This window comes from Lagopus leucura, unplaced genomic scaffold (genome assembly GCF_019238085.1).
Source record: "Lagopus leucura isolate 7727_CA_CO unplaced genomic scaffold, USGS_WTPT01 Super-Scaffold_100004, whole genome shotgun sequence".
Lineage (NCBI taxonomy): Eukaryota > Metazoa > Chordata > Aves > Galliformes > Phasianidae > Lagopus > Lagopus leucura.
Genome location: NW_024962264.1, coordinates 46461007 through 46476789, shown reverse-complemented (window position 1 = coordinate 46476789; position 15783 = coordinate 46461007). Strand labels below are relative to the sequence as shown.

Genomic DNA, 15783 nt, shown 5'->3' with positions numbered 1-15783 from the left:
CATCACCTGCAAGATCTTTTGTTTCCTGCATCATGCTACATATATTTAAGTAATTAAAAAAGAAAGAATATTGGGTATTACTTTCTGAGGAAGGATTTTATGGTGAAGGCTGGTGAATCGCTGGTTGTATTGGTGAGGCTGAGTGCCTCAACATACCTTCAGCTCTCCCAGGTTCAAGAAAATAATTCATTTGAGGAAATCCAGCCTTTTCCACACAATGATATTTTTAATCTTCCAGTTTTGTGGGCTCTTATGACTTTGTAGCCCACAATCAGTTCCTCAAAAATATGTTAGGTATTTTAAGCCCAACCAAATAGATAAATCAACTTGTCTTTAAATTTAAGACAGAGTCTATGTGAGATCAGTTTTTTACCTGCAGACTCTTACTTCTAGTTCTTCACCTGAAAGCCAAACCCTTGGATTTACCACAAGAATTTTTTCTTCTTTTCACCGTTGGCAGACCCACAAGCACAACAGACATTTACACAGGCATCTCAAAGCACAGTAAGAAAATTCAAGATGAGAAGCCCTTTCTGCTATGCTAAAAGAGGTAAAGCACAGTCACAAGCCTGGGTGAAAATGGTTTCCCTGGGATGGTGAAAGCCACCATCCCACCTGCAAAGTTCAGATAACTGTGGAGTAGCCCAAGGTTTCAAGCAGAGGTAAGAGCCTTGTGCTTTCTAGTGTATTCTCTTCTAGGCCATAGGGATTACTGTGTAGATATTTGGCTGAGGAGACAGGGATTTTTTCTAAGTTAATTTTTGGTACACTATTTTATCTCAACTGAAAGATGTGCAGAGGAGAGAAGTAACACCCACACTTTCAGCCAGAGGGTGGCCATAGATCTATTTCTGCCACACTAGAATCTGCATCGCCTTCTCCTGTCAGGATTATTTGCACACAGCCAGAGTACAGCCATCTCCTTGCTCTGTGGCAGCATCACTCACTAGGTGCATTTCCTCAGTATACCCAAGCCAAAGTTGTTCAGCTGTGCTACATCAAGCCAAGCTGAACTACTAGGTTGATGTTTACAGAATGGCTATTATAATGTCTTCAGGACATCATCAGTGCTCTACTAGGGCTGTTTCTCTCCAGTACACTCATTGGGTAGGTTTGGAGCTCAGACAGCTTTTGACATCATATATCTTTACCATGTTTTTCCCCTGTAGCAGTTCCTCACTTATCTAATAAAAACACTGGCAGTTACTGCACACAGATTGTACATCTTAAGGGTAAGAAGTATGCCACCTAAAATATTACAGGAAAAAAAGGAATTAAGTCATCCTACACACAAAAAGCACCCACAAGTTTTTATTTTTAATGGAAAAGGAAAGGTGACTAGCAATTATCTCCCACAGTGAATTTCTATATCTCAGATATTTTTAATGACCTTGAAGATGGATAGTTTTGGATTACCCTTAAAAGACATTTGAAAATGAGCAACTGTCCAGTCCTTTTTGTGACAGCAGGAAAAAAAAAAAAAAAAAGCAAGGAAAAACCATTTTTTTCCTGAAAGATGGAGAAAAGGAAAGGTAATTTCTTGAATTAATTTACTGTTCGGGAATAAAATCCAGCATCTACAACATGCAATAAAAAGTGGCCAAAAGCTTTGTATCAGCCCTGAATTACCATAAACAACAATTATACATCTCTTTCAAAACACAATATAACAGAAAGTGAACATAGTATTAAAGCAAAGCAAATTATAAAGCTTCATAAAGAATTCTATGCAAATAGAGATGGCAATTTTTTCCTTCAAACAATAGAAAGAACAACGGCAGACAAAGCATTTTGAAGGAATTTTCCTATTTGACATTTCATAATTAAGTATTAAGCTATCTAGTATTTGAACTATCACATTTTCCCAGTGTTGCAGAACAAAAGGCAGCTTCTGTAATAATCAAATATACATTTGTAATAATGCAATACATTCTAGTAATTCAGTTACTATTTTTCGTTAATGTTAGTCATCGTCCTGCAGTACATGGGAATACAGGATTGTAAACTTATACTGTTCCCCAGCTGAAGGAAGTGATCAGTAAAACAGACAAGGAAATTATTTTCAAAAATATAAAGAAGTCTAAACAATAAGAAGCAAATATTTATAAGTTAGTAATGGTAGATATAAAATGCAGCTTTTTTCTATTTTTTTTAATAATAAATCAGTTATGAGTCAATCATGCATACAGGTGAGTCCTGTTTAAGTAATATAAAATGAAAACAGGAAGCCATGTTTAAAAACAAACCACAAGATAATCAGCATTTCTGCATAACTGAATCACAGAATCACCCGGGTTGGAAGGGACCTCAAGGATCATGTAGTTCCAACCCCCCTGCCTAGCAGGGCCACCAAACATACACATTTAGATCAGGTTGCCCAGGACCCCGTCCAACCTGGCCTTGAACACGTCCAAGGACAGGGCATCCACAACCTCCCTGGGCAGCCCGTTCCAGGGCCTAACCACTCTCCTTGTAAAGAACTTCCCCCTAACATCCAACCTAAATCTTCCCTCCTTCAACTTGGATCCATTTCCCCTAGTCCTGCTATTGTCAGCCCTTTTGAAGAGTTTACTCCCCTCCTGGGTGTAGGTTCCCTTCAGGTATTGATAGGCTGCAATGAGGTCACCCCGCAGCCTTCTCTTCTCCAGGCTGAACCAGTTAATTAGAAAGCCTGAGTTGCTGCACATTATTTATAATGCCTTAGGTCTCAGGTAGTTTTTCTTTGAGATGTTCCCTATAATGTTCAGCCTGTGTTAAAATATATTTCCCATTTTACATGTCAAGTAGCCATGTCTACTCTTAGTACTCCTTGGTGGTCAAGCTGGTGAAAACTACTAGACTTGTTACTTTCATAGCACCAAATATCCACTTTCTCCAGAGTTTTCAAATATTTTTCTATGGTTTAGGGAAATAATAGAGCTTATTCCAAATCAGGATTCATAGAACCACAGAATTGTTTGAGATGGAAGGGACCCTTTAAGGCCATGTGGTCCAATTCCTCTGCATTGAACAGGGACACCTACAGCTCAGTCAGGTTGTTCAGAGCCTCGTCCAGCTTGACCTTGAATATCTCCAGGAATGGAGCTTCCACCACCCCTCTGGACAACCTGTTCCAATGCTTCACTACCCTTATTGTACGTTATTTTTCAGACATGTAGTCTAAATCTCCTATCTTGCAGTTTGAAACCTTTTTAGAATCATAGAATGGCCTGGGTTGAAAAGAATCCCCATGCCATGGGCAGGGTTGCTAACCACTAGCCCAGACTGCATAGAGCCACATCCAGCCTGGCCTTGAATGCCTCCAGGGATGGAGCATCCAAAACCTCCACGGGCAACATGTTCCAGTGTGTCAGCACCCTCTGTGTGAAAAACTTCCTCCTAATATTTGACCTAAACCTCCCTGTCTCAGTTAAAGACCATTGCCCCTAGTCCTATCACTATCTACCTTTCTGGATTTTCTCATGTCCAATCATAAAAATCTCTGCTAAAGGTTCTGTCCCCTTTCTTATGGCCTTCCTTTATTCTTTGGTATTATTTTATTTATGTATTCATTTTCACTTGTTCTGTGTTTTGATAAAAAGGCCTTTTTCCTTCTCCTTTTAAACTTGGCAGTGGTCAAAATAATTTTTGGGTCCATCTTCTCCAATTTTTAATCATGATTTTCAATTGAAAGTTTAGATTGGTAAATTAGATTTTTACTAATTTATTTTAAAAATATATTTTAAGTTTCATAGTGATTACTTTGGTATACACAGCTTTCTTTTCCACCAGTTTCTTGCCTAGAGACTGTGTGAAAATTTAACTTTCCGTAGTCGTACACACGAGGTAGATATAATAGGCTTCACAAGTCACCAAGCTCTGCTTGTTCTTCAGCTACTTTCACACAGCAATAACATAGTATTTACTCTGCTCTGAGATGGAACTCAGGCTCTTTCAACAATATCATAAATTTATCTCTGCCAGGAAGCTAGAAAATGAAGTCAATGGCATGAGAAACTAAAGCTGGATTCTCAGAAACACAAGAATTGATAAGAGAATGAAATTAGCCCTATAAACATAAGGAAAAGTGGAAATAAGTACATCCCCACTATTCTTGGGGAAGGAAGAAGCAAAGAAGTGAGATGGAAAGGAAAACAAAGCTGCAAAAACAATGAAGCAGGAATGTGGTCTTTGCAACATCTGGTGAAGTAGCATGGAAAGGTTGTATTCCCCCCTTTCAAATAAGCACATGCCAGTTTTATGTAAGATGTTGGATGAGAGGAAAGATGAGAATTTAGACGCCAAGAACACAGTTTCATTTTGCATAATAGACTTACATTTACCCAGTACAGAAATCCACAAACTTCCCCACTTACTGCTATAATGCTTAAAATTTTCCATCTGATGAGAAAGACCTCTGCCACTGCCTTTAGTGAAGCTCTTCACATCTTTTTCATTTCAGCTTTTGAATTTTTAACATGAAGTGGCAACCTCCCCGTTACCATTTTGGCATTGTGCAGTGTCAAGGAAACTCACGTAAAAAATATTTCCCCTATTCAGAGTACTAAGAAAGTTTTAATCCTTAGTTGTTAGTTTCCCCCCTATAAATAAAGGGAAGCTAAAGCTGTAAAGTAATACCTATGCAAGGTTTTTCAAGGAACAAGGTGGCAAAGATTAGCAATTTCATCACTTGGTTTACGCTAACATTTTACATGCAGGAAAGCTTAAAAAAAAAAAAAAAAAAAGAACTTCAGCAACTTTTTCCACCTCCTTGTCTGGAAACCATAGAAACCAAACTGAAAGTACAGCCAAGAAGTTCGTCATTTGGCTATCTCTGGCTGATCTCCATGGAAACATTTCATTTTTTTGTTGTTGTTGAAACGAAAGATTTTCGTATCAGACAAATGGCCAAAGGCTAATGGTTTATTATATCTTTGGGAAAAATTTAAAGAATGAAAACAATGCGAAGTGTTTCTGCTTTACATATCCTTATTGTATTTCTAGTTTATGTTATTCGTGCCTGTTTTATTTCAGCTATATTATCAGACAAGACATTGAATTTGGACAAAAAGAAAAAGCTATACACTGCCTGCAAACCAGGGTTTGTTCACTCTGGCATCCGAATTGTGTATTGCTTGCTGTAAATTATATAGGTCATCTGATATCTTTTTTTTTTTTTTTTCATGCTATGCCTGGAAGACAGAATAGAGACACTGAATGCATAATAACAACTAAGACAGCTGAGAAAATACTCCATATGAGCAAGCCACAATTGTCAGAGTTATTGTTTACAGAACACAGGAAGGCTTGCATCCCATCCTCTTCATAGTCTAATGTGTATTATAACTAAAACAAGCACAATATCTCTGGAAAAAAAGTTATACAGAAAATGGATAAAAAGTCTGCTTCCATACAACTCAAGGCATTTAATGAGACCATGGAAGTAGTTTGGCTCTTAGAGTATGTGCCCACCAGCATGATTCTGATAGAGGGTGGAAAGACCTGAGGATCCTACAGGGGCTTCAGAGTGTAAGATGGATGCAAGCACCTCCATCATATTTCCTGCCTAGCCACCTATATCTTTGTTATGATCAGGCCCATAAGATTAGGGATAAAAAAAGGCCATTGTTCATTTATGCCTGTGATGCATATTTTTACTTTACTACTTGGGATTTTCTACAACACGTGATGACTTTCTAGATATTTTTAAAGAGTATGCTATGTTTTAAGTAGAGCATAAGAAGATTCTGTTGAATTATTTCACTGGTAACGTGGGTAGGCATTACAGTTACTCTTCTTAACTACGTATTTAGCAGTGGAGATTAAAATTTGTTGTTACAAAGTGATGAGGCACTCAAACATAATTAAACTTGTTTGTTCTTACACAACTTCAAGTCATGTTCCACTCCCATAACTTCTTCTTTTCTCCTTACACAGGTATCATGCAACAAAGGTGAGCAAAGGGCAATATTTGCTAACACAAATGCTTGCAAAAACTCCACCCCCTAAGGAATCTTTGGCAATGAAGTGCAGAAAATACTGATACCATGTTAGTTCACACAGAAAAACAAAGAATGCATAACCATCCTAGCATAATATTATTCTGTTTATCATTATACAAAGCAAAACAAACAACACACATAGCTTGCAGTCTTGAAAGTCTCCCTAGATTCCTCTGATTCACAATACAATGAAAATGCATTCCAACATCATTATTATTGTATTAGGTGTGATTAACTAATGCTTAGGGTCTTAGGGTAACCAGCAGTCTACCTGGAAAGAAATAGTGACAACAGAGATTAACGTAATGGAAATATTGCCAGAGATGAAGAGACATCATCTGAATTCAGTGGCAAACAAACTGTTGTTGAACAAAGGATTGAAAGTGTGCTGATGCTTCCTGAAATTTGAAAGAACATCAGAAAAAAATTGTGATGAATTATAGAGACAGAAGTAAACAGAGCAGCAAACTCAAGGAAGTTATGAAAGAATATTCATAAAGAGAAAGTGACAGGCAAGATATGACTGCTGGAAGTTTTGTCTAACATTTGAAGTAAAATAACTGCCCAGAGAATGGAGGAAGAAAAAGGTCACATCTGTCATAGCTTGAGGAATTTACCTACAAACATGAGAACAAAGACTTGCATAGAAAAAGGTGGCAGAGTTTTGTTCAAATTATTCTTATCTTCTTAAGAAGTATTCAAAATAATTTAGTTCCCACCTGGATTCTCTATATATGTACATTTCAACATTTACCATCTGAGAAATTGATTGCAAGATGACATTTTTATTAAAACTCTTTTAATACCAGAACATAATATAGTATCTGTTATGCAAAATTAATTATACTACTACTACTGTCAGTACTGACTAAAGTCAGTAGTGTAGATTGTTGCCCTCATTGCAAATGAATATACTGTGTAGTTATCAATTCTTTAGGCTACTTTATCTGTAAGGGAAGTTGGAGGGAAGGGCATATATTATAATTTTAATTAAGCAGGTATAAAATACTGGCATTTTTCCATCTTTATTCTCCTTAAAGCTTGTTATGTGTTACTGTTCTGTTTTAGATTAATGCTTAAGCACTCAAAATAAATAACATGCTTGTTAGATGATTACTTGGGAGAAATTATTGGTGCTTAGGGGGATCAGCTCCCCCAAACACAAGAAGAAATATGAACATCTAACCAACAACACTAAGCTTGAAAAACTGTCTCATGTTCCAGTGAATTAAAAGAAGGGTTGAATACATGGCATCCAGCTTTTTCTGCTCAGCACAGCTAATGGATCAGCATCCCACAGAATATCCTGAATTGGTTGGAAGCAATCCAGTGGAAAAGAATAATCAGAGGGCTACAAAATGTCCTATAGGGATGGGTTGAATCAATGGCAGTTACTTGGTTTGTAGAGAAGACAGCTATAGGAAAGCAATAGGGACCAAAAAGTCTTGCAACAGACAAAAGCTCCTTGTAATGAGAAGCCATTCATATGTTTTCTGCATCCATCTAAGGAAAATCAAGAAATAATGAACTGCAACTAAAGAGCTTTGAGCTAGAAATCGAGAGAAATATTTCCAGCATTAAGCACTGTGATAGATTTCCTAGTGAAAGTAGTAAAATCTCGATCACTTGCAGTTTTTAAGAGCACTTCATACAAATGTCTGTAGATAGTATTTATATGCAATCAGTTCTGCCTGAGGGAAAGGAATTGGCTAAATCAGAGTTTCTCTGTTTCTTTCTTAAGATCTGAGCATAGAGCAAGATCCCATCCTTTCCTTAGCCTGGAAAGTCAGGCAGGAACTGATCAGTTAGGCAGCTAAATTATTTTAGCTGCACCAGACTGAACAAGCTCCTTGGGTTCTTTAGCCTTATTTCCAGCAGTTTTTAGATGAAGGGAAACTGGAGGCACAGAATCACAGAACTGTAGGGGTTGGAAGGGACCTCCAGAGATCATCGAGTCCAACCCCCTGCCAAAGCAGGTTCCCTACAGCAGGTCGCACAGGTAGGCATCCAGGCAGGTCTTGAACATCTCCAGAGAAGGAGACTCCACCACCTCCCTGGGCAGCCTGTTCCAGTGCTCCGTCACCTCACTGTAAAGAAGTTCTTGCGCATATTTGTGTGGAACTTCCTATGCTGCAGTTTCCAGCCGTTTCCCCTTGTCCTGTCTCCACTCACCACTGAAAACAGACCGGCCTCGCCATTCTGCCCCCCACACCTTAGATATTTATAGACCTGGATCAGGTCTACTCTCAGTCTTCTCTTCTCAAGGCTGAACAGACCCAGTTCACTCAGCCTTTCTTCATAAGAGAGATGCTCCAGGCCCTTCACCATCTTTGTGGACCTCCGCTGGACTCTTTCCAAGAGATCCCTGTCTTTTTTGTACTGGGGAGCCCAGAACTGGACACAGTACTCCAGATGAGGCCTCACCAGGGCAGCATAGAGGGGGAGGATCACCTCCCTTGACCTGCTGGACACGCTCTTTTTAATGCATCCCAGGATGCCATTGGCCTTCTTGGCCACAAGGGCACACTGCTGGCTCATGGCCAACCTGTTGTCCACCAGGGCACCCAGGTCCCTCTCTGCAGAGCTCCTCTCCAGCAGGTCACCCCCCAATCTGTACTGGTGCATGCAGTTATTCCTGCCCAGATGCAAGACTCTACACTTGCTTTTGTTAAACCTCATCCATTTTTTTACTGCCCAGCTCTCCAGCCTGTCCAGGTCTCACTGAATATCAGCAAATTGATTTTGATTAAGCAGATTTAGGAAATCCTTAAGCATTCTGTTTGGCATAACTTTTTGAAGGTTTAAAAACCTTCTGTGTATTTATTTTAATTTTTTTCCACAGGGCAGTTTAAAGCACGTTTCATGCAGGTGTATTTATATAACTTCCTGCAGAGTCACTCCCCAAAGGCTACACAGTGCAGATGCAAATTTTCCCTCTGCTGCCTCAACAGCTTTCCTCACCTGCTACATTCCTCTTCAATAAACCTGATCCATTTTGTGTCTAAGTCCACCCTTACATTAAGAACTTATTTTCTTTAATAAAAAAAAAAAAAAAAAAAAAAAAAAAAAATCCTCTTGACTTCTCTTGGTGCAGCTTGTAATAGATTTGCATCTGGAATCACTGTACCATATTCTTACACCATTTTACAGCAGGAACTGCTAAGTACTTTGGCTTGCTTACAAATTCCCCAATTTACTAAATATAATTGCACTGTGATTCATGTCTTCGCTAAATCTAAGCAAGTTGTAGGCATGATTTTTTAGCATCAAATTAAGCCTTAGAACTAAAAAGATTAGCAATTTTTTCCCCCGGACTTTGACACTTAGCATATAAATTACATTGTCAAAGTGATTAAGGAAAACAAAGCACAATTATGACAGGATTTTATTTTATGAACCACTCCAATTTAAAGAGTCTAGCAATAGTTATGTGGCAAATTATAGCGTAATCTCAGCATTTGTTTGTCTTTGGAACAGCATAAATCCAGCATAGATTAATATTAAGTATCCAATTCAAAAATTGACTGTGCAATTTCTTAGTTTCAATAAAATTTCACAGTCAAGATACCATTAGCCTCTGCAGTGACATGTAGTAGCACAAATAGACCACTGGATATCATCCAGTAATTGCCTCAGAGCTCATTTTGTCTCTTTGAACTACTGCCTTTGGCCCATTGAACCACAAAGCGTTTCATTGACTTCAAGTTTAAGTTTTGCTTGCTTCAGAGCAAAACCGTCCCTTTTCTTCTGTGCATTTCTGCTGAAAGAAACTTTTGTGCATCTAGTATGCATCAGCCACGATCAGATGACCATTCAGCTACACTAAGATGTTCTGCCTAGCAATAGAAATCAAGAGGCCAGAATTTTCCACATCTTCAAGTAAGTTTGAAGTTTTTTTTTTTTTTTTTTGTTCTTTTTTTTTTTTTTAAGAGACCCAAGTTTCCTAAGAAAGTGTAAATGGGAAAAAAGGATAATTCTAGGCCAAAGTAGAAGGAATAAACTTTGTTGGTAAGGGCTAATAACACCGACTTTTAACAAAACCTCAAGCTGTATCAAGCAAGAGTGACTGTGTGGCTGCGGGAAATAGTCACTGCAACCACTCAGGAATCTTTTCTAAAGTTTCATAGAGGACTTTTGGAGGACTAGGAAAGTGAAGGGAAAAAAAAAAAAATGGATCTAATATTCTTAACAGACAAATTGGTAATAAAGATATCTTGCCAGTCCAGCTGACAGGTGGTAATGACCTCTTCCTTAAATAGGTTTAGATCTCTTATATTCTATCTCAGCAAGGTCAGTACAAAAAATTGTGCTGGAGGACTTGTGGTTAGGGAGAATGTACCATTATAAGCATCATTCATCACTAGAAATCTACGATAATATGACATTACAAACAGTATGAGCTGAACTTTTAAAGTCTGCTGCATTTATCATGATTCATTTTATGAAATGTATTAAATAAGCAGAGTAAAACAATGGATTTATCTGTAAAAGCAAAAAGAAAATCTGCCTTATTAGCAGTCTAGAATAATTGCTGTGTTCCTCTTCAGCATTTTACAGTAAATTTTATTTCTCGAAAACTAAATTATTTAAAAATACCAGTTCTTCTTGTCACTAAGATCTTGTATCCAGCACCAATCTTGCAGCAATTGATTCTCACAGAAATTATACATTGGGATATTTTCAGATAAAATGTGCTAAAAAGCTTTTGACAAACAACAAAGGAGCTGAAAATGTTTTCTTGTAAAAACAAGAAAATTGTAGCATCAACACTATACAGATTTTCAGTGGCTGTTCATAGGTGCTTATCTAGGTTTACTCCTTATAAGTAAAAATAACGTTGCCTTCAGATTTTCAACGCATTCAACTTAAATGCACAAAAATACAGGAGGCCTGGAAATAACTTTGAGATGCCCCACACAGAAATACAATTCATTTTAAAGCAACTATAAGAAAAGAGGGCTATTTCAGCTAAATCTAAAGTAGTGAGACAAATACAGAGGAAAAAAAGCTGAACAATAGCAAGGAGCATGTTCTGTCCATAAGCCTGAGATCAGTAGGCAGGCATTGCTGCCACATGTGGAAAGCCACAATGTCAACCAGCCTCATGCTCAGAGCTAGGTTGCTCCACATGCTGCCAGAATGAATTTCATTATGTAGCATTGGTGTAATTCGAGCCTGGCAATCAAGCTAAGAATTACAGGACAGTAGCAAGGTAACTGACTTTCATAAGACTAAAAAAAAAAAAAAAAAAAAGCTGAAGTAGTCCTAGCCTACTCAGCATACAGGTACCTCACTTTTACATCATTCAATCTGTTTTAATGCTAAAACATAAAGGAAAAAAAAAAAAAAGCATAATAATGACCTTCATCACCCAAACCAGCCAAACCATAGAATCAAAAAATAAAAATCACAAACTACAGGGCATCAAACAATAGCAGAAATATCTAAAAAAATAAAGAAAACAAACAAACAAAAAAAAAAACAATGCTGAAAGGGAGAAATTTACTCTGACCAGAGACAAGTAAGAATAATTACCAGCTATACTGTTTTTCCTCATCAATTCACTCATCCCAAATTTCAGCCCTTCCCATTATGATAAGCCCTGTATGTATAATGGCTGTAATACTTTGCGCTTGGAAACAGGAGAAAATTTCCATGACTGTTTAATACTACAAATGTTGCTGTCAAAAAGAAGTGAACAGGACAATGAACAATTTCTTGCTTCATTTGCAACAATTTTCTTTTTAACCCCAGGATTCAGTTTAATTACTGTTGCAAGCATTGGTTCAGCCGATTTCTTTCCTCTGATAACTTCGCAATTGCTCATGTCTTCATTTACCCTGTGCTATCATTCGCAAAAGTGCACAGCACTGAGTCTGACATCACCTAAAATCTAAACCCTGACAGACAGAGATATTAACAGTTTGTTTGCTTTAAAAATAATGACTGTAACCTAGGAGACTGACCTAGTTAACTTTCTGAGAGAGTAGTTCATTAAGCTGATAATTAACAAATACACGTCTCCCATGCCTGCATGATAGTTGCAATGCCAGGCAATGTCTATGAGCAAAAGATAATTAGGGATGCTTTCTAATTTTTTTTTTTATTTTTTTTTTTTAGGGCAATCTAAACAGTGTTGTTTGTGGAAGAGGATGCAATATAGAGCATGTCAAGGCAAGAACTGCAAGCACCATTTAACCACTGTTTTTTTTCTGCTTTCAATTATTTAGACTTGAAGTAAGAGTTCTGCTTTTCACCTGCAAATAACAGGAGAGCTCTGAAACACTAACATATTAATTCTTCATCCACTGGAAATAATCCTCACTCGTGCTGTGACTCATTCTGCGTGCCATGCTTTAAATCAGACTGAAACAGGCAATAAGCAGTTTGCTATCACTGGTGGCTGCAAACAAAATGCATATAAACACATGGTAAGGCAACAGTTTAAGGTCTACAGAAACAAAGCTCTGCTGTGAAAAGCTCAGTTTTGATCAGGAGCAGATGAACCATTTGTGGTCTAGGCTTTCTCACCAATCATAGGTAAAATCTGTAACTAAGTATGGTAAGAGCTATAATACTGTGCTTCATCACAGCAACATGTTGATGACATATATTTTAAAACTCATGACTATGATTATGAAGCTGCAATGACAAAGAAGAGTTATTCTTTTTTATCACTTCAAATGGATATCTCTTTAAATGTAGCTGATGTAGTTAAGTTTAATCTTATATTGTGGTACAATTACATAAAATAAAATGACAATTTTAGCACAATCAAGAGGCAAGAAAATAGGATTGACACATCTATACTTATGGATGAGAAAGAAATACTCCTGATCTAGTTTTAAAGAAGAGTATATAGAGAAAATAAACGTACTATGTATACATCTCATACCTCTTGATACATCATGATAGAGTACACAGATGTAGGAAAACATGCTTCTCCTAAGTGCCCAAGATATGTCTTGATTTTCCTTGAGATATAAGTTTGAATACTGAACGCAACAAATAATTCAAAATAGCTATTTAAATAAAATACCTATTTAAAGCCTTTATATGTATAAAATTAAATTTAAAAGTTTACTGTTTGTCTGAATGAGTTCTCTTATACTGCAGTGTAAGCCCTTAGACAAGTTAGTTCCTATTTTTAATATTATTTAATTGTCAAACAAATATACATATTTTTGCTGCAAGCTATACTGATTGTGCTACTCACTGTAGTTAAAGGAGTCAGCAGATGCCTTAAAACTTATTCCTTTTGTATATCAGCGATACTTCCAAAAAGACAAGATGACAAACATGCAATTGAAAGTATTCTGGCTTGACTTTACCCATATTCTAGAAGAATGCTTGAATCTTGAATGTTCTTGTCATGTATTTTATAAATATTTAATACATAAAAACAAAGTAAGATTAAAACGTATTGTTGTTATTAACCTGCAAGACTCATGTTCAACTGTTTTATAGGTTTTTTTCATACTTATTTCTAATATTGGTAAATATTAAAAATAATATTGTTATCTTCACATCATTACAGTTTTCTAGTAGTATACCTCCTACAGCACAGAAGTTTTAGTGTTAAGAGAGTAAATATTAGCTTTACAGAATTACTACTTTTCAAATCTTTACATTTTTATCTTATTATTATCTGCCAGTTTTTCCACTTCTTCCTTTTATACTTAGTACTGTATACAATTAATGAATACAAGAGGTTAGGATGGTATTTTACAGGTTTATAGTTAAAAGAAGCATTGCGGTGGAAAGAAACAATCAAAATGAAATGCTCACCCGTGTCCCAGGCTCACAGTAGAACACTCCAAAAGCAGGGATCTCCAGAAAGAGATCCTTCCCCAATGGCAGTCAGCCCTTAAATGGGGTCTAGAAGAGGTGCAGCCAGGTTACATCCTTTCCAGTCACAGAGGTGAATTGCTTTCACCTGTGCTCCCATGACTGTCTCAGTACTTGCCTCAAATGATCAATCAGAGTTTCAGACCGTGACTCAATAATTCCCATACACTCTGCTACACAATATTTTATTTTTTCCTAAACTTTATCTGTTTTCTCATATTTTCTGTGTTTTAGCCTATCTGAATTTCCATCAAACATTCTTCCAAGATATGTGATGATTTGCATGCTTTCTACTTTTTTTTCCTTTATAAGGCGAAAGAGAAAACTTTTGAAATTCTTCACTTTTTCAATCAGATCTCATTGGATTGTTAAGGTGTTAATTACATATTTTACATGAGAAAGCAAAACAATATATGCTTCACATCATATCATATGAAACAAAATTGTAAAAATAATTGTAAAAAAATAAGAAAAGTGTGGGGATATAAGAAAAAGCTATTCAGAGCAGCAGCTGTGAAACACGATACACAGCAAGAGAACCAGCTGGAGGACACTTCTAGAAGAAGAGAAAAAGCAAATGGAATGGCTCATGGCTCTGATTGGATAAGCACCCATATACACGGTTTTGGAGCGCTTATGGCATACTCTGTTAACATGTAAAAGTGGATGGGAAAGTTGTAAGGGCAAATAGGAAAGCTAAAAAAAGGAAACTTGTGAATGCATGTAAGTGATGTGAGAACTTGTAATAAACAATTTGGATCATTCACATCTGGGTCTGTGCATAGAGGGAATTGTGGTTTGAAATTATTTTCCAATATTTTAATGTGTAATATGAGGCAAGTCTTCTAATATAGAAAGTGTCATAGAAATATGTACCTAAAACCAAGCCAGATTCCACACAAAGAGGGCATCAAAGCAGAACCAAAGTGATAAAACTTTCTTTTGTTTTTGTGGGATGGTGCATAACAACTTGTCTCTGCTTACTCTTTTAATTTCCAGTTGTATCTTGTCACAAAAATGAATAGCTAACCTTTCCACACACACCCATGAGCTGGGTTCTATAAGTACAGTCCCAACTTGAAACTCCCCAAATGAGGACCCTAGAAATGATTTTGGGTAAAGAATAAAATGGCAGATCCTAGTTTCCCTCTCCATATACATTCTATCTTGGATTTTAATTCCTTTTTTTTACTATAATTTACTTAGCTCTCTTCCACTGTTGTGTGTTTATGAAGTTTAGTTAAAAATAAGGGTAGGTAAACAGTGAACATTCTTCTGCTTTGAGTAATCCATCATTTACTGCTACTCAGGAACAACACTCCATGAATTTTCCCATATATTTTAAAGTGTTCCATCACTGTTGTAGCTGCAACAGCATGCAGCATCGTTACTTGCACTACTAAAAGCCTAGGGAAACTGCCTCTGAAACTATTCCTCAATAAACCTGTGCAACCTTCACAGGCCCTCAACATAAAACTGCTTCATTTTCCTTCTTTCTCCGAAATAGGCATGTCCCAACTCCCAGTTTTCAAAACTTTCATTTAAACTCACTTTTGGCCTATTACAGCATCTTTTCAGATGATAATGCTTTTTTCCCCCCAGTACATCTTGATTTCATGCTGTGAAACCCATGTTTCCAAAGACACTGCCTTTGTGCTGCTCCTGCCTGTTCACTGTTTTGCCAATCAGAGCTCAACATTTTCATTACTTCATAAAACAGTTATCAGAAAATTCACTGTGGAATACACCTGACAAAGGAGCTACTAGTTAAAGCACAGGCGTTATTTTAGATTTTAGACAATGGCATCTAACAGTAAAAGCAGGAAGTGGAGAAAAAGGTATTACTGTGCAGAAAATCTCATGAAGTGTGGTTTCCTATGGGCAGAAGTCCTGGGTTTGAGTGTGTGCTACCTCACTGCCTTCTGCTTCATGAAGAAGCCTAATGAGGGTGGAG

The 15783-nt window shown here is 37.1% G+C and overlaps 1 long non-coding RNA gene across 2 annotated transcripts in view; it reads right to left on the bottom strand.

Annotated features, from left to right (window-relative positions):
• The window catches only part of LOC122180230, a 42322-nt gene extending 37851 nt beyond the window's left edge, over window positions 1–4471 (bottom strand). For both annotated transcript variants that reach the window (XR_006178959.1, XR_006178958.1), the window contains exon 1: window positions 4356–4471. This is a non-coding gene — a long non-coding RNA (uncharacterized LOC122180230). The remainder of the gene's footprint in view (window positions 1–4355) is intronic.
• Window positions 4472–15783: the final 11312 nt, after the last annotated feature.